The sequence below is a fragment of the Sus scrofa genome, chromosome 3 (assembly GCF_054392235.1).
Source record: "Sus scrofa isolate SSC_HxYL_T2T_F1_AM1 chromosome 3, Sscrofa_HxYL_maternal_Yorkshire_Landrace_v2.0, whole genome shotgun sequence".
Classification (NCBI taxonomy): domain Eukaryota; kingdom Metazoa; phylum Chordata; class Mammalia; order Artiodactyla; family Suidae; genus Sus; species Sus scrofa.
Genome location: NC_139385.1, coordinates 133,533,160 through 133,559,581, shown reverse-complemented (window position 1 = coordinate 133,559,581; position 26,422 = coordinate 133,533,160). Strand labels below are relative to the sequence as shown.

The following is a 26,422-nucleotide window of genomic DNA, read 5'->3' as shown; positions in this document are numbered from 1 at the left end:
GTCGTGCTGATCCCCGCCCCCACCACCTTTCCCCCTTGAAGTGGGTCATAAAACCGTCAGGAGAGACGCACCCTCACCCTACCCCCAGGAAAGAAGCATCCTTATCTCCGAAGACAAAGGGACACCGAGAAGAATCCTAACCATCAGGATTTGTTACGTTTTCCCCAGTTTATCCCACTTACCATCATTCTCCTTCACCTACCACATTCTTCCACGATTGTCCACTTTCCATCAGACAAAGCATAAAAATACTCAGGTCTAATCAATTCTCTGGGTCTTCTTTTCCTTGTGATGCCTCTCATGCTACATAAATCTTATATTAAATAAATGTGTGTGCTTCTGTTAATCTGTCTTTGTCAGTTTAATTTTCAGACCCAGCCAAAGATCCTAAGATGGGTGAGGAAAAATTTCTCCTCCCCTACAGGGGACAGCAGTGCATTGATGAAAACGAGGGAGATTGGAGTAAGAGCAGGCTTGGTGATGGGGGAAGAGGCAATAATACTTTTGGTTTGGGAGCAGGTTTAATTTGAGATGCCTACTGGCTATCCAAGTGGAGATGTCAGGCAGGCAGTTAAATAGATGTGCCAGAAGCTTAACAGGGGCACGAGAGCTAGAGAAAAGAATAAGGACCCTGCAGCAGAGAAGGCAATTTGCTTTTCAATACTCGTTTCCTTTATTTCTTATTAATAAGAAGTCCATTCAGATTAGTGATGACATCCTTCAGGTTCCCTTGTACCTGTGTTTCTGCCCATTGAAACACAATCACAGAGAGTGATCCTTAAAAAGGAGATGGCCCACTATCTTTCCCCTTTCTCTATCCTCATGTTTGTCCCCTTTCTCTATCCTCACGTTTGGAACTTGTGTGATGGCTCGTGCTCCAGCAGTCATCTTGGAGCAAGAGGATGAGGTCCGTATCTCAGAGAGGGTGAAAGAAGAAGATGGAGAAAAGCCTATGCCTTTCATACTTGTGTTGCATTTATACCAGTCATGGATGTATTTATCTGGATTTTTTAATACAGAAAAAAAAATCCTTTAATCTTTTTCTATTTTTAGAGTTACACAGAATAAAGTTGATCTTTTGGGGAGCATACAGTTCAAAGAGTTTTAACATGTGCATGGATTTGTGTAGACACTGGCACAGTTAGGATCCAGAATGCTTCCTTTAACCCAAAGAACTCTCTTGCGTTGTCTCACGGTAATCACACCCTCCCTACACCCTGACCTACCTGGCCATCATTGATCTGTTCTCTGTCGCTATAGTTTCCTCTTTCTGAAAATGTTGTATAAACGGAATCACGCAGTATCTTACTTTTTGAGACTGGCTTCTTTCACTCAGGAAAATGCATTTAATATTCATTCACGTTGCTGTGTGAATCAAAAGCCCATTCATTTTATCCCTGAGTAGTATTCTGCTTTATGAATACATAACTGTTGGGTTTCCCATTCAAATGCTGAAGGACATTTGGCTTGTTTCCAGTTTGGGGTGATTATGAATAAAGCTTCTAAAAAATTCATGTAAAGATTTTTGTGTGAATTTAAGTTTTTATTCTCCTAGGGTAAATATCTAAGAGTAGGATTTTGGCTTCAGATGGTAAGTATATGCTTAACTGTAAGAAACTTTCAAACTGTTTTCTGAAACGCCCGCATTATTCTACATTCCTATTAACAACGGATGCAGGAGTCGTTTGCTCTATATCCTTGTCAGCACTTGCTATTGTCAGAACTGTATTTTCAGCATTCTGGTAGGTTTGCAATGTTACCTCATCACCGTTTTAATTCGCATTTCTTTTTTTTTTTTTTAAACTTGACATATAGCTGATTTACAGTGCTGTGTTAACTTCTTCTGTATAGCAGATTGACGGACTATATACTTTCTTTTTAATATTCTTTTCCATTATGGCTTATTACTGGGTACAATAAGATCTTGTTGTTTATCCATTGTATGTATAATAGTTTACATTTGATAATCCCAAACTCACAGTCTCCCCCCTCCCACCTTCCCTCCCCCACCTTCCTTCCCTCCCCCCCACCCCTCCCCTCCATCCGGCCAACCACAAATCTGTTCTTTATGTGTGCGAGTGTGTTTCTATTTCATAGATAAGTTCATTCGTGTCATATTTTAGATTCCACTGCATTTCTTTACTGGCTAATGATGTAGATTATTTTTTTCTTGTGCCTATTTGCCGGAGCTCAGAAGAGCTCTGTGCTTTATTTAATGCTCTGTTGTTGCCATCTTGAAATTCTTCCTGTTTGAACAAGGGTCCCGTATTTTCATTTTGCAGTGGGTCCTGCAAAGTATGTGCCCAGCCTTGCCTGCGCTGTGTCCAGATAGCAAATACCAAAGACAGCAACAGAATTTGGTCATCTTGGTATGCTACCAGCTGCCTTGGGCGGCAGACTAAGCTATTTATTTTGATTACAAAAAAATAAATCCCTATAATGCATCCACTTTCAGAAATTCACTGGACAAACATTCCATCTGGAGTTGTCAAATGGACACCACTCTTAGCATTTTCTTTCTTTCTTTCTTTCTTTCTTTCTTTCTTTCTTTCTTTCTGTCCCTCTCTGTTTCTCTAGGTTAGACTTTACCTAACAGAATTGTACACCCCACCCCCGTTCATAAACACAACAAATGTTTGCTGCTGGTGGTGGTGGAGATGAATTCTATTATCAGAAGCACATTAAAAGAACCCTGTATCAGACAGAAAGCTGCTCATTTTACTTATTTACTTGCATTTTGCCCTCACTGAGAACTCAATTTAGAGATGTAGAAACGGTGGTCCAGAGAAGCTAAGTAATTTCTACAAAATCATACTGTTAGTGAGTGAGAAAAATACATGTCTGGCTTTAGCCATGGGAGATCTTTATGATGTAACCTATTTGAATCCCTGATTTTCTCTGTTGGAGTGTCCTGGGTATTTTGGACATTTTCAGTCATCTTTTGGATAGCACAAGCAACTCTTCTGAAGCAAGCTCTTGTTCCCTTTCTTATTGCTACTTTGAGTTCCTTTGCTGCATTGCTAGGTGTGACCATTGCATCAAAGTTTCAGCTCTCTCTGGGTGGACTGTCTGAAGGAGCTCCATTCTCTCTCCAGCTGATGGATAGCCATATGAAGAAAGCTATTCATGAAGCTGCGAGTCTCTTTTTCTGCTTGGAAAAGGAAGCTTTGTACATTCTCCTATTTTGGTTCATAACTGCCCTGGAAGAGGGAGGCATCGGGCAGAAGGGATGGGGCCTTAGGTGTTCTGGGAAACAGAAGCAACCAACGTCGGGCCACACACTGGCCGCTCCACCCTGCCCTTTACCCGGATTCCTCCCTCTCCCCAGGCTCTCTGGAAAACTGGCTTCCGGAGCCTGACACATGTTTCTTTGTCTGGCTCCAGCTGTTAGAATCTGTCTTCATTCATGAAGCAGGAAGGGAGTTCTCTGAACTGCTTCTGCTGCCTGATGCTATGGAGCAGACACTTAGACCTTGGCAACTCCAAATCGGAGATGTCAAAACAAGCCAAGTGGATGGAGAGTTTGGGCTTGGTAGATGCAAACTATTGCATCTGGAATGGATAGGCAATGAGGTCCTGCTGTATAGCACAGGGAACTATATCCAGTCACTCATGATGGAATGTGATGGAGGATATTATGAGAAAAGGAATGTGTGTGTATACACACACACACACACACACATCTGTATATAAATGTGTGTATATATATGTATGTATGGCTGGGTCACTTTGCTTTACAGCAGAAATTGACAGAACATTGTCAATCAACTATAATAAAAAATTAAAAACAAAAACAAAAACCAAGCCAGAGGGCCTGCCTTATCTCCTCAAGTCTTGGGCCGGAGCTAGAAGCTTCTCTGGTCTTAATTTTCTTCTTCTTGTTGTTGCTTTTCAGGGCTACACCCGTGGCGTATGGAGGTTCCCAGGTTAGTGGTGGAATTGGAGCTGCAGCTGCCAGCCTATGCACAGCCACAGCAATGTCAGATCCAACCTTCGTCTGTGACCTACACCACAGCTCACAGCCACGCCGGATCCTTAACCCACTGAGCGAGGCCAGGGATCGAACCTGCCTCCTCAGGGATCCTAGTCAGATTCATTTCTGCTGCGCCACGACGGGAACTCCTCTCTGGTCTTAATCTTCAGCCCCCACAATGGCCTGCACAGTAGATGTCATCGTCCTCATTTTATAGAAAAGGAAACAGGCCCAGCGGCCTGGGGGGTGGTCTCAGAGCTGCATACTCAGAAGAGGCAGGATCTGAGCCCTGGTTGGCACTGTTTAAATTTCTCAGAACACCCGCCTCACTGTTGTTCTTGGATAGCCAAGGGTTCATCTTTAGGGAGAACGCTGGTTCTCTGGGGCTCGCCTCTCTGCTGGGAGGAGCCTGCCCTGTTCAGCCGTGTGGAGGAGCCACAGCCGACGGTCACCCATAATTGTCCAGACCCATTCATCAGCGGGAATCCTATTTCAAACAGCTCTCCGACTCTAATGGCACGAAAAGCATGAACTAAGCACAGTTTAATGAATTCTGATCTCACAGGCAGAGGCTGTCTGATCAGGGACAACCAGGCTCACACACGAGGCAGGAAAACATCGCTCTGGCCCCAGAGAGGCAGGGATGCATTCAAATGATGCCTTTGCTGCTTCAAGAGAGATCATTTGTTTCCTAGCAAATTCATCGGAGGCATCGTTTTAGCTGTGACTCACCCTCATCTTTCTGGGAAAGTGTACCTTTCTACCCGGAAGGCAGTAAAGCCCTCTGATCCCATTCACACCGACAGAAGGGAATGAGCTGCTTCACATCTTGCTTCATAACAGCATCTCAAACTCTTGTCAGTTTTCAAGGGAAATCTTAAATATCTTAGCAAATCCATATATGCAGCCCAATCACCCAGTCGTCTCGGAGAAAAAAGCAGGGGGTGGGGGAGGGGGCTGATCATCATTTGAATTTCAAGGAAAGTAATCCGTGCCGAAGCACAGAACATGCCTGGCCTGCCTTTGGCTAGAGAGTCCGGTAGTCTCCATCCTGGGTCGAGGTCAGCATCTTCTCCATGCTGCTATGAAGGAGACATGAGGGTACCACGCAGAGATGGAGTCTCTGGTGTTCCTGGGTGGGGGGAGTTCTACCCAGAGCCAGGACATTACCGGAAATCAGCAAGTTCTGCCCCATAAATTATCTTGTTTACACCTGACAATGGCTCCAGAGGTGGGAAGGTTGCCTTTGTTTCAGAGGTGACACTACCATGACACAGAGAGATCAGGCAACTGGCACAAGGCCACACAGCTACCGAGTGGTGGGGTCAGGGGAAGTCCTCTCACCCAAGGGGACCACCGACCCTTAAGGCAAGCCCCTTCCCCTCCCCAAGTCCCAGCGGTCCTATATGTAGATGAGAAGGCCGGGCTCTGGGACTGCTGGATAGCTTTCATTAACATATGATAAAAGCACTTGTTTGGGGGGGAGTAGGGGGGTGAAAACTGTTGGCTCACTCCCCGCAGAAGGGTAGGGAGGAGCAGCTGAGAGGAGAGGACCAGAGTGCCATTTCTCCTCCAACCTTCCATTTGTTCGTCCTCTGTGTTTCTAGCCCTGGGTCCAGGGCTTGGGATTCAGAGATGACAGTCGTGAGGGACTCAGAATCTTCTAGAGAAAACAGGCGCATTACAAATCAAACCAGTCAGAAGGGGAGATAAAGGCTCTGATAGAGATGCTTGCAGGGCGTTGTGGGAACAGAGGAGACAGCCGTGAACTGACTGACCCTGAGTAAGTCATTTCAATAACTTGGGGCTTCGCTGTCCTCATCTTTGAATTGGGATGGTAATGACCTGCCCTTGGGCTTCACAGAGTGGCAGGGACCGAAGGGTATCATCTTCTCAGGCCCTGGTGATGGGTCAGGAACTCAGTGAGTATATAATGGATCTGCGGAGAGCTGTGGGCTTTCTCCAAAGTTCCCAGATTCTCCTAGGCTGCATCAGCCTAAAGCTATCCCCATCCTTCCCAACAGCTGAGCCTATGCCCTCTGCAAACTGTCCTCTGCCAGCCATTATCTGTTCCTCCCTGACTCCCCACCCAAGTTTTCCCGCTATATGTTGTGGGTGCATTTTGCCTCTTCCTCCAGCAGTTAAGAGCTAAGAGTGGATAAAAGGTAGAGCGTTGATGCTGGGCAGATATGGGCTCAGATCCAGCTTTGCTACTGAGTTAGAAATTAAACCTGGGAGAAGTGGCTTAATCCCTCTGAGCCTCAGTTTCCTCATCTGTATAGGAGTGATAATGAGAAGGCTTCCTGGATGGAGGCTGCAGTGATGCTTGAATGCAAGGATGCAGGTAAATCACTGAGGAAGCCACAGCATCCACACGTGCTAAGGAAGGGAGCTTCCCCTCTGCTGTTGCCCCTTTCCTCTTCTTCCTTGTGCCCCCTCCTCCCCTCCCCTTCTTCCCCTCATTGTTACTATTTAAGGACAAGGCCAAGTGCAGCTGGATTCTCACCCTCTATTCACCATGCTCGGTTTTGCATGTGCGAAGTGCAAATATGGAGCCCACATTTGTTCTATCTCTCTCTAGAGGCCTGAAGAGAGTATTGCAGGGGTCCTGGAGGAATGCTAAGGTGGGAGTTGAAATCCACACTGGCTGTGTGATCATGAGCAAGTCACTTATCCTCTCTGAGCCTGAGTTTCCCCATTAGTAAGACCCATAATGACACCTTTCCCGCAGGTTTGCTGTGAAGAGTAAATGAAATCATCTAAACTGGGGGCTTGACACACAAAGGACATTCCCTTCTCCTCTCTGGCCAGAGGCTCCATGCCAGCTCTGTAGAACCCTGGGGGCAGGGCATGTAAATGCCATCGACTCTCCATATCTGTGGATTCCACGTCCCCAGTTCAAGCAACCTCGGATCAAAATATTCAGAACAAAAAAAATCCAGAAAGTTCCAAAATCAAAATGTGAATTTTCCATGTGCTGGCCACAATTTACAGAGCATTTATGTTGTATTTACAACTATTTACATGGCGCTTACATTGTATTCGGTCTTATAAGTAATCTAGAGATGGTTTAAAGCCTACGGGAGGATATATGTATGGAGTATATGCAAATATGACATCATTTTTTGTAAAGGACCAGCATCCATAGATGTTGGTATCTGTGGGAGGTCCTGGAACCAATCCCTCATGGATACAGAACTGTATTCCACCAACTAATACATCCTAGAGACACCCTTTGCTTCTAGTGAGAATTTTCCTCCAGAGCAGCCACCTCTCTGAGGTCCCTCAGATCATTTGTTCCACCCAGGAGGACCCTAGAGTCTGAGCAACTTGGCTTCTAAAGGATGACGTAGCTAAAACCAGCTGGTTTGCTGATCTAGGTGGTCTATGGGGTAAAACTGTCTTTGGGGAGCACCTTCCAGACAATCCCTTTTATCTTGTGGTTGCCTCACATCTGTTTTATGATGTGGGTATTCAATAACAACAGAGATGGCGTGATAATAATAACTAACAAATACTGAAGCTGACCACATGCCGGGCGTGGTACTAAGCCTGTTGCTATCTGAAAGGATGGAGAAAATGGGCTCAGAGGGCCTGGAACAAACTTCGGAGAAAATCCTCTTAACACAACTTTGCAGGTGAAGAGCTGGAGGTGCTGACAATTACCAGAAGCCAACTGCTCACTCCAGATAAGGCTGGACCTTGGTCCAGGTCTGGCTCTCCTCTTGCCTCTGTTGTTTGGTGATGCTGCACTGCCTTTCTTGGGTAAAGGAGGGAAAGGGAACAAGGGCCTGAGTAGGGATGGGTTGAAAAGTTAGACTCTTTGAACAGAGGCACAGCTTGTGGTTTACTCATCATTCGTCTCTCCAGATGAGGTCCTTGCATCCCTGTTAGAAGGAATTCAGCTTCCTGGGGTCAATGCCAACTCAGTCTACCACCTGCCGGCACTCGTAGGTTTTCACTCTAATCCAGGTCCTCCTTGAGGTCCATTCCTGCCTGTGATTCATGTCCTCTCTGGCATCTTCCTGCCATCCGTGTCCTTCATGTGATCCACATCTTCTCCGTGACCAGAGATCCCATGGGATCCGTGACCCTCCCAGGATCTACGTCCACCCCTGAGCCACACCCTTGCCAAGATCCCCATCTTCCTGCCATCCATGTCCTCCACATGATCGAGTCTCACCTACCATCCTCAGCCTCATGTGATCCACGTCCTCTCTGTAATTCATGCCCTCATGTGGTCCACATGTAATCCTACAACCCACATCTTCCTTTGCCCCACACCCTCCCCGTGCTGCAGTCGCAGGCCAAGCCCTAGCTCTTCAATCACAGCAGACAGGTGGTCATGCCTTCCTTGGACACAAGCACTTTGACCATGGCCACGTGAGAGACTGTTGAAGCACAGTCATGAGCCAGGGAGCCGTTCTCCTGTGAGTCCGCATGGCTCCTTTCCACCCTGCTGCCCTGTCTGAAACTCCCTTCACACCTGCTCCATGGCTACGTCTTTCTCCAGCCTCCAGGTCGCCTCACACACCCCTTTGGCCAGGAAGCTCCCAAGTCTGGTAAGGGGCACAATCGCTGTGCTGCTCGACATGGGCTTGTGCTATGACAATGCCTGGGGTTATGTCCTGGGACTGTCTCCTCCGTCAGCCCCTGAGCTCTCTGAGGGCAAAGGCCTTTGTCATCCACGCGTCCAGCCTATTCTCAGAACAAGAGTTTTGGCTCATCCAGCAAGACTATCTACGCTGCAGGAACGAATAAACCCTAAAACAGGGTCTTAGCACAATGTGGGTGTCTTGCTCACGTTAATATTTGGTGCTAGTCATTCAGGCTCCTTGCCGTGTTCCTTTCAGCCTTGCCCAGGGGACCGTGGCTCCGCGGCTGTGCCATTGGAGGTGCATGGCTTCCTTCAGCCCCCATGGTCATGAAGGCTGGTGTCAAGGTCCAGGCCTGGAGTGGTGAACATCACTTCCACCCACTGTTGTCCCAACCCAGCCACCTGTCCTTGCCCTGCTGTGAGGGGTGCTGGGAAATATTGAGATGCTCCAGGGACATTCAGGGGTGTGGAACCTCCCTGATGCAGGCCTGGAGAGGTGGGCTCCAGCTTGGTTTCCAGGAGAACTTCCTAATAATCAGAGAGTTTGGGAGTGAAACGAGGAGGGTTCCTGGCCCAAGAATCCTAGAACTTGGAAGCCAATTGCTCCCCTTCGCCCCTGCCAGAAATCACGTTCAGACACACATCAGCATTTTGAAAACCAGGGGCAGGGCCCTGGAAACTCCGTTTAGCCCTGTCAGCCCTGAAGAAGCTCGGGGTTCCCAGCTCATAGCCTCCTTTGTCCTCTGTGAGCTCCCGAAGCCTGGAGAGGTGACTTCTTTATTCTCAGGAGCTGCTATTTATAATTTCCAAAGGACCCCTACCTCTTTGGTTCTGCACGGAGGCTCAGAAAAGCAAGTCTGCCCTCCCCCAGCAACCTCCCCCCTCCATCAAACCTCTCTCCCCCCAGAGCAATCCCGTAAATAAAGGATGAAAGGACCCGTAATTATTACCATTCGACAACACAGGGACTGTCAAAACCAAAAGTCCCACAAAAGCCTTTACATAAATCACAGCTGATACAATGGCTCTTGGCTGAGGGCAGAGAAGCTTAGAGCCTCAGCGCTGCTGAAAGAAGGTTTGTGTTTTGGGGGCGGGCTTGCCGAAGTCAGCCGGCCCCTGGGGAAGAGACGGGGACCTGGTGTCTGAACAGCAGACGCACCACCCTCCACCAACCTGCGCATCCTGCTCACCACACAGCAGAGCCCACAGAACGAGAGGGTGGACTCCAGATGTGACACCTCCATGGGGCCGGAGGGTACAGATATTTGAGGCTCTGCAGGCAGGTCACAACTCCATTGTCAGCAGTTGGCTGGGCAGAGCTGTCCACCCTGGGGTACACGGTGGCCTGAGGCAGTGCGGCCAAGGGCAGCCTGTACCACCTGAGTCAGGCAGACGGCGGGGTGCTGGGGGGCAAGAGAGGGGAATTGGCATGGGCCACACTGCTTGGAGAAGGCTTCCTGAAAGTGGACATCCCAGGTGGGAAAGAAGTGAGGTACCCTCCAGGGGGGCGTGATGTGGCTGGACCAGGTCCCCACAAGGCCAGCAGGACCACGTTTCTTGAGACTGTGGGCTCAGGGCTGGAATCCCCCAGTGACCCAGTTGTGGAGTCTGTTCCTGAAACACAGAGACCTCTTCAGGGGGTGGAGATTGCAGAGAAGGGGGGAACTGGGTAAGAGATTGTGGGTCTCTGGGCACTGTAATGATTTCTTTTAAATGAGATATTTGGTGGCACGTGGAGAATTCAGGGGCATTTAACACGGGCTGGTGGCCCCTCTTGTTCACCATGCTCTGCGCTGTTCCTACCGCTTCTTTCTTTGAAGGTGAATAAGACATGATTCTTAAGATGTTCAGAGCCCAGGGCAGGAGGTGGCTACAGAACAAGAGTTTTAAAGCAGTGTGTGCAGTGTTTGTCAAACAGTAGCTGTGACTCATGGGTAGGTCCCGATGTCAACTTGGTAGGTCAAGATGTGCATTTCAAAAATCTAGACCCTCATGTAATAGAATAGGAAACAGAATGCACTGCACAGAGTAAGGACCACATTCTTGCAAGTAAACTGTGAATCTGGATCTATAGTGGGATCTGATATAAAATGTATTTTTTATTATCTGATTAAGAAAGGGTTTGAGTTCCAGTTGTGGCTCAGTGGGTTAAGAACCCGACTAGTATCCATGAGGGTTCAGGTTTAATCCCTGTTCTCCTTGAGTGGGCTAAGTATCCGTCACCGCTGCAAGCAGGGTGTCGGTCTCAGATGTGGCTCTGATTGGACCACCAGCTCCAGGAACTTCCATATGCCTCGGGTGCAGCCCTAAAAATAAATAAATAAATAATTTTTTTAAAGTAAAAACATGAAAAAAAGAAAGCGTTTACATCTCTTCTGTGGGGTTTCAGTTTCTGAAATGGGCTCACCTCTGGCTCAGGCAGAACTGGGTTCAGCTGGCAGCTCAGGGCCCCTGGGCAAGTGGCTTCTGTATCAGTTCCATGAGGCCAACCACATGTGCTTGAGAGGGCCAGTGTGAGGGTCACGTGAGATAAAGCACTTGCATGTGATTGGTGCCTGGCGGAGGCTCACTAAATTCTCGCTTCCTGGCCCCCTCGGCCATCCAGACAGCAGGTGGGGTTCCTGGTGGAGCAGATCAGGCTACGGTCCCTTCCTTTGCTCCACCAGTAAGGTGGCCTCGACCCCCAGGGCAGCTCCTCTGGGTAGCAGGCTGAGCTGCCAAGGGCTCCATCAGGGGGCCCTGTACCTGCTCCCCCTGTAGTTAAGACCACCGCCATCTCCATGGGGGACTGTCCACCCGGTGGGCTGGGGTGCCATCCATCCTTCCCTGTGCATCAAACAGAGCCTGGTGCTGAGGCTTGGGGCGGGGGTGGGGAGGTGGGGGGAGAACTAGAACAGGACATCTGTCCGTCCGTCTGTCTGTGGAGCTGCGCTGGTGACGGGACCACCCTCTGCTCGCCTGTTCTCTCCCCTTCACGCCACCTGACAGACTCACACAGAAAGCCAGCCTCGCCAGACCTGCCCCCTGAGTTGGTGGCACGGGGGGAAGATGAGGGAATTAACTTCTGGCCTGTTGACAGTGGCGCAGCCTGCCAAAGCCGCCCGGGTAATTTGGTTCCTTTCCTCCGCTGACTTGGTGCCAGCCACAAGAGCGGATTAAGCCGGGAAATTCTGCATGGAGAACTCTCCCCCTCGGCGCTCCGATCCCATTGTCTCCTGAGAATGACAGCCGATGCTGGTGCCAACGCACACCGCTCCACTGGCACGTCCCCAGAACAGATCCGCTTCCAGTTCCTGAAAAGAGGGATTTGTTAAAGGACTGGAGTTTAAAGAAAGAAGGGGAGGCAGGAGAGGACGAGGCCATGGAGTAAAAGTTACGCTGGGTTTGTTAATTAAAGGAGGGAGGCCTCTGATGTGAAGGCTGGTGCCCCCAGGGCGTGTCAGAGATTCTCAGACCCCTCTGTCCACACTTCTTGAGCACCTACGGGGTGCCAAGCATTGGGCGTGGTGTGGGTTGGTGGGGTTGGGAGGAATGGCTATGAGTTGAAAAGGCCTGTCCTACTTGTTCTTGGGATCAGATACAGTGCAAAAAACTAGGATAAAGAAGACTAATATTCATTGAGTGCTTACTATGTGCCAGGCACTGTTGTAATCTTGTTATTCATATAGACTCACTTTATTATCATAATATTTCCTGTGGGATCAATACTTTTTTTTTTTCCTTTTTTTGGCTGCCCTGTGGCATATGGAGCTCCTGGGCCAGGGATCAGATCTGAGCCTATGCTGCAGCTGTGGCAATGCTGGATCCTTTAACCCACTGTTCCAAGCCAGGGATTGAACCTGTGTCCTGGTGGTTCAGAGACACTGCTGATCCTGTTGCACCACAGAGGAAACCCTGGGATCAATATTCTTGATATTATTTATCTCTACTTTAAAGATGAGAACACAGGAGTTCCCGTTGTGGCTCAGTGATTAACGAATCCAACTAGGAAGCATGGGGTTTCGGGTTCGATCCCTGGCCTTGCTCAATAGGTTGGGGATCCGGCATTGCTGTTAGCTGCGGTGTAGTTTGCAGGTGTGACTCGGATCTCTCGTTGCTGTGGCTGTGGCATAGGCTGGCAGCTGTCGCTCCGGTTGGACCCCTAGCCTGGGAATCTCTATATGCCGTGGGTGCGGCCCCAGAAAAGACAAAAATAAAATAAAATAAATAAAGATGTGAACACATTAAGCATAGGCAGAGGTGGGTCATACATTGTTAACAACTGATTTCTGGAAAACAAGTGAAAATAAAACAATTCCTGATTTGCAGTATTTGCTAATTTCCCTTGTGTCCATCTGCCTGTTGTGTCCCATTTCAAACTACCCATGTGACATCTTTGGATATCACAAACAGGGAGTTCGGAGGAGGCATACACAGGTGGCCCATGAGCTGGTTCCCTGACACACCAATGCATGTTCAGGCGCTTTTCCAAACTCACGCAGTGAGTGGCAGAGTCAAGATGTGTGTCCAGGGCACCTGGTTCTTGAACCTCCTCTTTCAATTCCTTGGCAACTCAAACTGTGGTGTTTTAGAGAAGGAACTTACTAGAGAGGGAGATGCCCCAAAGGCTAAATAGGGTGACTCTCCATTCCTGCCTCCCAAACTGGCTTCCTTCATCCTACTTCTGCTTTATCTTCCTCCCCATCAAGCAATCGGCTTCAGTCACTCCTGGTTCAAGAAACCCTGGGTAACCACAAGTCTCCTGATGCAGAACACAAAATTGGAGACACCTTTGATATCCCAAGTAAGACAGTTCATCACCACAAATAAGGTCTTTAAATCCTCTTTTTGTATATCATTTCATCTTGTTATCCCAGCATGCATATGAGAAATTCTGTTAAGAGTTGTCAGCACAAGAGTGAAAAAAAATGTCTCCCACTACCAGTGTCCCCTTTTGATATATCTGCAGCTGGCTGATTTGTCTTCTCGAATCTAGTTATCTATCATTTGGCCAGTCGGCGGCTAGAAATTTTAAGAAGATCCTATTATCTATGGATCGACTGTAGGCTTTTTAGTATGGCATTTAAGACTTGCCAAAGTCTCATGCATGCATCTTTCATATATCCATCCATCCATCCATCCATCCATCCATCCATCCATCCATCCCTCCATCTAACCACTATCATTCATTCATCTATCCACCCACCCATCCATCCACCATCATCCATCATCCATTTGTTCATCCACCCATCCACCCAACAATTCATCTACCCATCCATCCACCCACCCATCCACCATATGTTCATCCATCCCTCCATTGGTTCAGTATGTACTCAGTAAGTATTGAGTGCCTACTATATGGTAGGCAGGCACTCTACCAAGTGAAATATGACCATCCCAAATTTGTCATCTATTACTTTCCATTCATTCGTTTATATAATCAGTCAGTCAGCATTGGGTTTTTATTTTATTTTACTTTATTTTATTTTATGTTATTTTTCTTTTTAGGGCTGCACCTGATTCATACGGAGGTTCCCAAGCTAGGGGTCAAATTGGGAGCTAAAGCAGCTGGCCTCTACCACAACCACAGCAACATCAAATCTGAGCCATGTCTGCAACCTACACCATAGCTCATAGCAATGCCAGATCCTTAACCCACTGAGCGAAGTCAGGGATCAAACCTACATCCTCATGGATACTAGTCAGATTTGTTTCCACTGAGCCATGAAGGGAACTCCTGGGTATTTAGTGTAGGCTAAGTTCTGGGGACACAAAGATGAATAAGACACAGACTTTGCTTTTGTATATCCCAGGCAAATCTGATTGTGGATTTTGGACACAGTGTCCAGGAGTGTTGGAAAGCTCTGAGGACCCAATTTCCATCTCTATCTTGCTCCATGATAGTTGTTTCTAATCTGGGCTCCTGTCTCTAGTCTGTCCCCTGACACTCCACCCTTCCCACTGCAGCCTGGGGCATCTTTCTGAAACAGAGGCGCAAGCAGGTCAGAACCCTGCTTACAACACTCTGGGGTCTCACTGCCTGCAGCAATCATCTCCAAGTGCAGTATTGCCAAGCCCAACAAGCTGGCCCCTCTTTTTCTTGCTTCACTTTCCAGTAAAAAATTTCTTCTATTATGAACTTCTAAGTTAAAACAGAAATAAAGCAGAAAGCAGGCATCAGAATCTAGTGCCTTGGGCTGGGGAGAGGGATAAATTAGGAGTTTCGGATGAATATCAACACACAGGGGGTTAGAGAGCAGAGCAGAGGAAGGTGAAGGGAGGGAAGAGGTCCAACTCTCGTGTGGCTCCTAGGGAACAACGTGGGACAAGGACAGGCCTTCTAGGAACTTGGATCTTGCCTCGTTTCTTGTGGGACACAGCCACGCTTCTGGAAACTGGCCTTGAGCAAGCCTGGCTTCAAACAATGGTCAGAGACCAGACCATGTTTTGGTTTGGAGAGTCATAACATTCCCCAGTGAGATCTGCATGTTCTGACCCCAACACATCTGAAGAGTGTGTGGAAAGAAAGCAGCCATTCTTCTAGATGTTTCCTTATCTATCAGACTCTTGGAACTATCATTAAAAGTTGCTAAGTGATGTCTTTTCTTTTTCTTTTTGTTTCTATGACCCTAAAAATTTGAGTATTTGGCTCCATTCAGTCAACAATCGATTTGATTTGCCCTGAGCTGCTCTTTGCAAAGATTCCAAGCTGAGTTAAATCAATGATCTCTTTTCTTGTCTCTCAAATTGGATAGCTTTGGGGAATTTTCCTTTGAAAAGCTTTTATTGACTTTTCCTCAAAGAAGAAGTGACACATTGGAGTCTAAATGAAATCCCCTTTCAGAAGAGCTGTGAGGTCCCCACAGTGAGTGCTCCACCACCAAGATCTTGAACTTGAAAAAGTTCCCAGAACCCACCCAACCCAGCAGCTCTCCCATCTGATCCATTACCAGAATCATGCGGGAGCCTCAAAGATGGACAGAACAGCAGCAATAGCAGAACCCATGGTTCAGAAGCTCTGGAGGAGAGCCTGAGACTCTATTTATGAAGAATGTCCCCAGATGTTTCTATAGTAGCTTGTCTGGGGACCTCTGGAGCTGCTAGTCTACCCAGCTAGCAGATGGTCAGGGATAGCTGCCAATCACTGGGTTATTTCAGCTCTGCATGCATCTAAGGAAGCCCTTGGGGTGCTGAAATCCAGCCCAAACTCTTGAGGAAGGATGCCTTTTTCTTTGGATGACTATCAGTTGGTGAGATGTGCCTGCAAGGCCATGTCCACGCAGAGGGGGTGCCTTTTCCTAATTTGCGTGAAAACTCACTGTAGCCTGGGGGCTGTGGTGCGTTGCTGACTGACCCCTGACACCACAATTTTGTTGAGGACTCTCCTGACTCATGGTCACACTGGACCACTCCAGAGGCAGCCCATTTCACCATGGAACCATGTGGCCATTACTCCTGCCCCTTCTTCCTCCTCCTTATTACCTGCCACCATGAATCCTGCTCTGGACTTCTGAGCCCCATAGAATACATCCAGTCTCTCTTTCCCAAGGGAGAGACCTTAAGCATTTGAAAATAGTCAACATGTTTCCTCCAGCTAGTGTCTTGGCTGAAATAACCCCACATCCTCCAGCTAGTTCTTGAATAACCCGGTTTTGTTTTCTCCTCCCTCGTTACTGGTATCACCCACATGGATGGACACTTTATTCCTTCTTTTATCCGTTCATTCGTTAGAACATACATATGCCAGTATCTAATAGTCATTCAACAACTATTCGTTAAGTGCATACTACATTTCCAACTCTTCTCCAGCCTTTGGGGATGTGAAGGTAAGCAAACTAGGACACCTCTTATCTCATGGACCTTAAAGTCTAGGAGTCGGGAAAACAAGTCATAGACAAGCAAAGCAATGAATAAGAAAGATAATTTCAGACTGTGTTGGGCTTGAAGTTCCATGCAAGGCACTGAGGGATTTGGAGACAAGTAAGACAATATTCTGCATGTTGTTTAGAGTCTAGTGGGGAGATTCATTCAATCCTAGAGTTCCCATCTGGCAAGGCCAAGGCTGAATTAGAGGCTTGGAGGAGGCTGTAAGGTCATGGGGTGGCCAAGGCCTAGGGAAGAGGAGGAGGGGCCCCCCTCAGGGATCAGCCCTCCTCAGTGACCCAGTTAGATTTTTTTCTTTTGTCTTCAGTACCTCTCGTTCACTATACTGCTTGTAATGTCATGCTGGGTAGACTTGATTTTAGAGTGTTTTTTTTTTTAGGGGTGGATAGAGTTTTCCATGAAAAAAAAAATGTTGCAATTCTCATTTAAGTCTGGTGGGTCTTGGAGCCAAAATCGTTTATACACTAACTACCAAATTACACAGAGATGCAAGATACTCGGCCCCTTCAATCTGGTCGGCTTGGCAGGGCAAGCTCTCGATAACAATGACTTCCTATATACCATCCACAGTATAAAAACTGTAGCCTGTGTTTTGTCTTGCTCTCTGCCCTCTGGGGCCAATTCCAGCACCAAGCTCCCTTTGAAGTCTCCGTGCCTGGACCAGCTTCACAGGCTCTGAAGTCTGATGAGAAATAGGCCCATTATTAATGGGGGCAAAGCATTTGCACCCACTTCATACAGTGTGGGTGGCATTGGACTTCCATGGGATACCCTGGGGCAGAGGGACAGAGTGCTTGGGGCTCTAGTGCCGAGCTTGGCACTGGTTTCTTTGGGGACAGTTGGCACTGAGTGTCGCTGGGCGACTAATGCTTTCCCTGTGTTTAGCTGCTGGGCAATGAGAAGTTACTATGGGCATAAGATCAGCTTTGAGGGTCAGACATTAGGGGAGCAGACCCATTCATTGCTTAGTCAATTGATCACACTCATTCACACAACACTAAGCATCGACTCTGTTTCAGATTCTCAGTCCCTGAACAAAGACCAACAAGATGCTAGAGGAGAAGATGGTGTGCAAGCCAATCAGTGCAGAGCAGAGCAAGAGCACCTGGGGAAAATCTGGGGAGGTGAGGGTGAGGCACAGCGGAGGAAGATCAGTTCTGTCTGGCTGGGGTGGTCAGAAACAGTTTCATGGAGGAAGTGTTCATGGAGGAAGTGCTGTTCAAACTGCATTCTCAATGTCAACAATAGAAGCAGATCCGTGATAGAGGAATCTGAGTGTATTGCATTATGATCAGATACAAGCTACTCTGTCCACAGAGCCTTAACCAAGCTTCCCGGGGGGCTGGATTCCAAACACAAGGACTGTATTAATGACACCGTTCTAGTGAGTATGATGTCACGGAGAGGGGAGAGTGCCTGAGTATGAGTCCTCCCTTCCGCTCTGAGGGCTTTTGGCTGACTCACCTGTAAAATGAGAGCCATCATCCTGGATGACATCAGTAGTATTTCATCATCCGATAAGAAGAGTGAGTCGGTTGATTGGGATGAAGGGCTGTACCTGCCGCTCTGCCTTCTCTTGGCCATGGAGGGCAGCCCCTCAAAGGAAAGCTTGGCTTTCCTAACACATCTTGTCACCTGTAATGAAATGGTTTCTTGACCCCTTCTCGGCTCAGGGTCTCAGCTCTAAGCTGTCACATCACAGCTGTGTGACCTTGGATGTGTCACTCCTTCTTTTCTTCCCTCATTTCCCCACCTGTATGAGGACTGGATTGGATATGATGATAGGGGGCTCCATCCCTCCTGGCTTTGCTGCCTGAGATGGAAAGTGTAGGCAGATTTGTTTTCCAGAGAGAAGGATAGCATTTATCGAGTGCTTCCAATGTACCAGGCAAGGCAGTAAAGGTTTTTTGTTTTGTTTTTATACCTGACTTCCTCCAGTTAAGACAGAGGTCTCTTAGGTAGTTGTCATGTTCATTGTCTTGGAGATAAGAAAACAAGCCCTAAGAGGTTAAAGGAGAGGACAGCATTGTCAGTGAGGGTGTGGGTAAGGAGGCGAGCTGGGGCTGGGGTTCCTGCCTCTCATCCTGGGGCTAGTCCTATCACTCCGGTCTTTGGCCTTGCTAATGGTCTGGCTCTCTTTTCCCTGTTATCTGTTCAGCACCGTGGTCTTCTTTGCGGGTGGAACCCTGGGCTTAGCTCCAGGGAGCCCAAGAGTTCTCTGCTCTCTGTGGTCCCTGCTGGCTCAGGGCCAGCCTAGCTGGACGTCAGGCCACATCCCCAGGAGATGCCACGGCCCCACGTGAGGGCTGCCTCTTGCAGGAGTGAGCCAGAATGGACAGAAAGACAAGGAGGTGAAGCCCCGAGTCAGAGAAGCGTCTAGGTGCTTACATGGCAGGGGGAAGGGTAGTGTCGTGTGCTGGGGAGACAGAGACCGTGGGTCCAGTCAGAGCCACACTTGCAATGAAGTTTCTGGAGCAGTAAATGGTATCTAGACTTCTGAAGGGGCGAGATACACCTTAAGAAAGAAAAAGCAAAAAATTTCCAGTTGTGGCTCAGTGGAAACAAACCTGACTAGTATCTAGGAGGATGCAGTTTCGATCCCTGGCCCCTCTCAGTGGGTTAAGTATTATTGCTGTGAGCTGTGGTGTATGTCACAGATGGGGCTCAGATCTGGCATTGCTGTGGCTTTAGGGTAGGCCAGCAGCTGCAGCTCTCATTCAACTCCTAGCCTGGGAACGTCTATATACCACAGGTGCAGCTGTAAAAAGAAAAAAAAAAAAAGAATCTGAATATGGAAATAGGTCTGTGGAGAAGGTGTGCATTATTTGGGAACAGGCAGCCAGCCTCTATTTATTCTTATACCTTCTTCAGTGCCCAGGTAATAAATAGCTCTTGTTTTGGCTGACACTGTAGGCACGGCACATAGGATAAGCTAGGCTGTCTAGAGCAGGCTGTCCATTTTGGCCTTGAGAAAGGCCCTTGATTCTAAAGAGCAAGGCCAGACGTGGATGACAAGTGTTTTCAGCTGCCATAGAGCCAGCTCAGAGCAAGCTGCAAGTATGTGTTATCAGAAGCCCTGGGACAGGGCCGGGCCAGCTCAGTGCCACAGAATCACTGGTGGTGGATTTCTGCGAGCCTGGTGGGAGAGCCCTCGGAGGCGGTGGAGGAGCCTCAGGGGTTCCGACCCAGAGGAATGTGTGTCCAGCCCCATCAGTGGGGCCAGTGGGACGCACAGGGCCCCATCACCCTCACCACAGGCCAGACTCGCTGGAATTGACAACCTTCTCCCCCCAGAGGAGGGTTAATGAGGTAATGCCTTCTCTCAGCTTTGAGCTCCTTTGGGAAAGTTGCTGTAAAACCAGAGGGTGTTATTACCACGGGGGACACCCAAAGGTCACTGGGACAGGGAGGTGAGGACTCCAGTCTCCAGGGCCGTGGGACCTCTACCTGTGTTCATGCCCTCCCTCTACCCCAGGCCTCCCGGGTCTCATGAGTCACCGGAGTCTGAGGTTGTGCTGGAGGGGTGGGGCTGTGCCAGTTCAAGGGCAACTCTGAGCTGCCCATCTGCCTGCGGGGGTGCCCAAGTACCCTTGGGGCTCTGAGATTTGGAGGCCTTCCTTCCTCTGATGGTAGGTCATGCTTTCTGTTTTATGGAGACCTCCCTACAAGGTGGCTGTGAGCAAATGTCAGCAAAGCCCTTCCTGGCACACTTAGGAGCCTCTCAAAGGAAGGAAATGAAGGGTAACGAGCTACTGTGCTGACGGCATCCTGGGGCCCTAATATTCCCCAGTGGGATTTGATGCAGACACCACGCTATGTGTGGGAACAATGACCTCTATGTCCTAGATGCGAACAGTGGTCTGGGCTGAGGACTAGGGGCCCACAGGCCACAGTTCAATTAAGCAAGACGAACACCATATCCAGCCCCTCTGAGTGGGGCGTGTGGCCTGGCTGTCTCATTCCCTTACTCCAAGTCCATGTCCCTGTCCATCTCCTTCCTTCTCTTCCACCTTAGCCTTCCAGAACATTCTGTGGCCTGCTTGTCATTCCAATCAAATTCACCCCTTCCTTCTTCCCCACCTTCCCAGCCAGAGGGTCCCAGAAGTAAGGGAACCAACTCTCTCAACTTGACAGCATCTCTTTTTGCTGGAGACACTTTTCATGCTTTCTCTCACATCCCATAGCCAGCGGTGCCTGGCTGTCTTCAGGGCAGAAAAAAAGTGTTTCTTTGTAAACTTTCCATGTTTTTAACTATCTCAGTGAAGACATTGAATATGCTCACTCCCTGATACGTCCCCACTGGGGATAGAAAGGTTAGAAGGAGAAATCCTTGGCCTCAGGAATCCCACAGTCTACGGGAAGAAGCAGAGGGGGACACTCTCAGCCTCACTGGGCTCTAACTGCAGGCCATGCACTGTTCTCAGTGCCGAAGGGGTCTTACACCGTCTAAGTCTTGCCGAAGCCCTAGAGGGTAAGTCCACTTACTGCCCTCACTTGACCCCTCCACTTTCCTGCTTTCTGAGCAAATGCATGATTCCCATGACGGGGGCCGTGTAGGCACGACAGGGGCCGTGTAGGCACACCGGAGCTCAGAGATGGGAGATGCTGATTGGCTGAAGGGGCTGGGGGAAGTGTGGAGAGGGTGACAATGAGGTGGGTCTCGAACCCCAAGAAGTCTGGGGAGGCATCTCCTTGGGGAGGAGGAGGGAGCCCTGTGTGGGTCAGTGTTTGGCACCCAAGGCTGACACGCTGGACGCATGGCAGCATACGCTGTGGCAGAGCACCAGGGCTAGGTCAGCAAAGCCCCATCTGCCTGCCTGGGAATTTGTACCTTGCCTGTCAGGAGTGAGATGTTGTGTAGGTTCAGTTGATTATCATTATTCACGGTAGCTATGCTCTGCAAATACACTGCAAACACTGAATTCGCAAATATGGGAGCATTGTGCCTTGTGGAACCACAGGAACGGATCCCTTTGAGCCTCTGGTCACAGCATGTTCATCCACCAATCAATACAAAAGCTTGAGTTTCGTATGATTCTCTTAAAAGACAGCCATGGATTCATTAACGTGGGACTCACAGACACCAGTGCTGTAACACGTGCCAGAAGGAAGCTCATCTAACACAGGTATCTTCTCTGTGAGGCACATCACAGCCTTCTCGTGCTTCGGAACACTGGTCAGCATTCAACACTAAGTGCGAGGGCACGGTGCCATCTCCAACAAAAAGGACAAAAACGTGAAAAACAGGCTCCTAGACAGACAACGAAAATGTCACTTGTTGACAGCTTGGGAATGTGGCTTTGGGTGAACCAAATGTTTCCTTTCCCCACTTTGTGCATGTCCACAAATGACCATGAAAGTGCTTTGGGTGTACATTTAGCAAGGAAAGAAGTGCACATTTATGGAATCTGCAAGTAACAAGGATTGACTACAATGAACCGGGTTTTAGGGATTCTCTCACAGGAACACAGAGGCATTTTCACAGTGGTCCTGGCCGCCTAACCTCTGAAGGTGCTGGGAGTGAAAGCCTGTGGTACCCAGCCCCTGGGTGCCCCTTATGTGCCTGCAGAATCTGCCCCTAATCAGTGGATGCGATTTACATGCCAGTTTCCATCCAAGGAAGCTAGCTTGTCCTGTGCTCTGTCTTTAGACTTTCACAGTAGCCACAAAAGGCAGCCTGTAAAAGGATTACCCTCACTCAAAGGAATGGAAACAGGCTCAGGACAAGTGACTAGCCCAAGGCCACCCTGTCCTGAGGAAGCAAAGAGGAGGACAGAAGCCAAACCCCTGAGGGGTTCATTGGGCTTCTTGCCACTGCATCTCCATGTCTCAAATATTTAGTCCAATTGATGCTTTAAAGGCGAAATTGTTTCAAAAAAGAAAAAAGAAAAGAAAATGTGCATATATATATGTGTATACACACACACACACATATATATAATGGAATACTACTCAGCCATAAAAATACAACTCAGCCATAAAAAAAAAATGAAATCATGACATTTACAACAACATGGATGCAACTTATCATATTAAGTGAAGTAAGTCAGAGAAAGACAAATGCCATATTGTATCATTTATATGTGGAATCTAAAATATGGCACAAATGAACCTATGTACAAAACAGAAACAGACCCACGGATATTGAGAACAGACTGGGAGTTTGGGATTAGTAGATACAAACTATTACATTTAGAAGGATAGGAAGTTCCCATTGTTGCTCAGTGGGAAAAAGCCTGACTAGCATCCATGCGGATGCAGGTTTGATCCCCAGCCTCACTCAGTGGGTTAAGGATCCAGCGTTGCTGTGAGCTGTGGTGTAGGTTGCAGACATGGCTCAGATCCCACGTTGCTGTGGCTGTGGTATTGGCTGGCAGCCGTAACTCCAATTCCGATTCAACCCCTAGCCTGGGAACTTCCATATGCCACAGGCGCAGTCCTAGAAAGCAAAAAGAAAAACAAAACAAAACAAAAAACACCCCACCAACATGTAGAAGGATAAAAACCTAGCTCCTACTGTATAACACAGGGGAAAAAAAAATAAAGGTGAAATTGTTTCCACTTGCATCAAAAGGGGACTTTAGTAAAATAAACTTGCAGAAAAGACAAAAAAAAAAAAAAAAAAGGGAGCCACAGCACTGTGTTCTAAATTCTGATTCGCTGCCGCTGTTTTTTCCCTACAGGAATAGGCTAAAGCTCTAGCATCTATATTTTTGTTCTTGGAGACAGAATTTGTGTCCCTAAATAGCCCAACATCAGAGCTGTGGTACTACTCATGGCTGCTGTTTGATATAAACTACAGACTCCCACGACCGCTGAACATAACTGCTCCTACATTTCTTTGTAAAAGAGCTACTTCTTGATGTTCTTAAATTTTTGGAAATATTTCAAAGAATCCTTGAGCTCAGCTCCCCATCCTTAAGCATGGGAGAATAAGTGCTATTTTGCCTGATTCTCATTCACTTATAGCCATCAGTTCGCAGTGAGGGCGTGGGGCGGGGGGGTGGAGTAACTGGGAAGATTTGAATTTGCTGGAAGTCTCCTTTTTCTTTCTGGGTAGGAAGGCTGCGGGATTCGGGGTCACCTTGAAGACTTTCATGCCAAGCACGGGCTCCCTGACTCTCTGGCCTGTTCCCTCATCTACAGAAGTGTGGGGGTCTTCCTTCCAGCACGGCCTGGAACCAGGTATGTGACAGCATCTGTAAGATGCCAAGTGCTGCACTCTTTTGTCTGTTAAACAAAAGTCTAGCTCCTGGGTCCAGCGAAGCTGAGGTTATCTTTTTGGAAAATGACAAAAAGAACATCATTACAGCTTAGCAAAAGCAGGTTCTGTTCTTTGATGGACAAATAAAATCGGGAACCCTAAGAGATGGCCTTGGGTTAGTTTATCCAGGGTTTTATCCGGAATTTATTTTTAACTTGTGGTCAGTGGGATCCAGGGTTAAGCAAATGTGTGGTCGCTGTGGCTTTATACATAAATATGCACACACTCTGTACATATGTGAACTCAGAGATGTGTGTTCTTTTCTGTATATTGAGCACAACCCACACGGAATATATACATATTCAAAAAATGGAGCTTATATTTATGCCTGTGTAAATCCTTGAGCCAGACTTTCAAATATGTTGGCTGCCCCTGTGAACACACATGGTGTTTTAGGACAAGTATTCCTACTCATGTGTGGCTTTGCGTGCTCCAAAGAAAAGGCCCATTGTCTCCAGGAGGCAGAGCGGGAACCCAAAGGCAGAAAGGTCTCGCCCTAGCTTTTCCAAGGACTGGAACCCTGACCTTCTGTAAGGTACTTCATTTCTCCGCCCCAAATTCCTCCCTCCGGACTTGTCACATTGACAGAGGTGTCCATTCATAAGATGCTTTCGCCCTCTCCCAGGAGGAAGGCACGCAGTCCTACCCGGTATTCGTCGGAGAAGGTTCCACGGACACCCCTTAAAGATGCCTGTTATCTGCGGAGTTCGCGGGCAGAGGAGTTAGAAGGACAGACATCGGACCAGGGGAGAACGCTGTCCCGCCTGTTTTCAATAACTCGGGGAGGAGACTCGGTGCCGAAATGGAGGAATTTCCTCCAAGGTCCTCTGTTCCAGAATGATCCCTTTTACAAACCTGGCTAAGAAAACACGGGCAGAGATCTCTGGGAGCTTCGTGCCCTCCTGGCCCTGCCATTTATCCAATTTACACTGATCAGACCCACATTGGCAAATGAAAGCCTCCTCTTTCCTTCTGTTTGTATGAGTTACTCACGGGGGCAATTTGAACGGATTGGATTTCCCCTTGGAAATGCTGGTATTTCCATGATTTGAAAAGTCTGGCTCAATTAGAATAATCTTCAGGCACTTCCTCTCCTTTTATGCAGGTAAATCATGGATAATTTAAAAGCAAAAGAACCTTTCGGACCATTGGGCCAGGCTCTTTCATCTCCTCGCCCTGGTAATTGCCCTTCCATTGTGAGACCCCGGTGGTTAGTTGGGAGCCTGATTAAGAGGTGAAGGGTTGGGCCCTAGAAGAGAGGGTGGGGAGACACCACACACGGCCTCGCCTTCAAAGACACTTCCTCTGCAGCAGGTATGTTAAATACCAAACCTGAGTCGGGTTACGCTCTCAATTGATGCCATATGATCCCAAGTGCCCAGACAAAGGCGGGCCGTGATTAGAAAGTTCAAGACTGAATGCTTCTGGGGGCAGGGGGTAATCAAGTGCCTGGAGATGGGGAGGCAGACGGCCCGGAGAGCTGACAGTGGTATGTGGCACCCCCAAAACATGTTTGGAACAAGAGAAAATTGTTCTTTTACCTCGGCTGCCCACACTTCCATCTGGCACGCGATGAAAGGCGCCTTTGCCCCACTTTCTGCAGTGCTGTGACGACTGGCTGCCTCGCACAGGGAAGAGCTGTTTTGACTTCCAGCTTTAATTAGGCCTGTTTGCATCTTCTCTGCCTGGTCCACCTTGGAGAGGGGGGGGTGCCTTGCTAGGACTGGTGGGGGCTGTTGAGGGAGCTGGGATTCTAGCTGTGCTCAGCTGGGAGAGGGCTCAGAGCCTCAAGGCTAGCCTGCTCGTGGTTATGGATGGAGAAACCGAGACCCAGAGTCACTTGGTCTGTGGTATCCCAGGAGTGCTAGAACTCGGGGTCTCGACAGCCCCCTTCGGCACCCCGGCTGCTGGCTGTCATGGAGGTGAAGGTGAGGCTCTCTGCTTTCAGTCACAGCTCCATCCTTTGGCCCTCCTCCGGCCTGCTCATGTGTCACCAGCCCACAGCCACACCCAGAGGTGATGCAGGAAGGGGGACCCCTTCCGGGACCTGACCAAGGGCTCTTGTCTAACACTCAGAAGTGAATTGTCCGAGGAGATACACGCTGACAAAGCAAAAGAATTTATTGGGAAGAGGCGCCTGGGAGGAGAGCTGGAGAGTGAGAGAAGCCGGGAGAACTGCTCTACCATGCGGCTCAAAGTCTCAGGTCTTATGTGAATGGAGTTTCCGGGCTGTCTCGGGCCAATCGTCTTGCCTGGCCTGTACGCGCTCTGCCCTAGGGTCCTTCTTGGTGGTGTGTGCATCCCTCCGCCAAGGTGGATTCTGGCGCCAAGGATTCTGGAGATTGGTCCTCTCCTCCCTCCTATTGACCCCTCCCCAATTCTCCCTTGGTCTTCAGGGCAGCACCATGTTCCTCAATAGGGCTTCCTGTTGTGAGGCAACTCATGCAAGTGGCTATTATCATGCTGGCTGCGGTGGGCAGTTTCAGTCAATGGTCCCTAACAAGGCGACATCTGAGACTTGCTGCCCAGCTGGCGGGGGAGGGCTCTGGTGAGGAGCAGACAGCCGGGTGGAACGAGGTAAGAATCAGTGCAATAGGCCATGTGTTCTCAGGCATCCACAAGGGACAGCCTGGAGCAGAGACGGGGACCAGCGGATGGAGTCAGGAGCCCCTGTGCTTGAGTTCCAGCTCTGCAGTGCCCTTGTTCAGATCCATTTTGGAGAAGT

At 48.6% G+C, this 26,422-nt stretch overlaps 1 long non-coding RNA gene across 1 annotated transcript; it reads left to right on the top strand.

The window, feature by feature from the left end:
* The first annotated feature begins 19,524 nt into the window (after window positions 1–19,524).
* LOC146404950 (uncharacterized) lies at window positions 19,525–24,666 on the top strand. The gene is made up of 3 exons (XR_014842608.1): window positions 19,525–19,742; window positions 23,494–23,618; window positions 24,323–24,666. It is a non-coding gene; the product is annotated as an uncharacterized LOC146404950 (long non-coding RNA).
* Window positions 24,667–26,422: the final 1,756 nt, after the last annotated feature.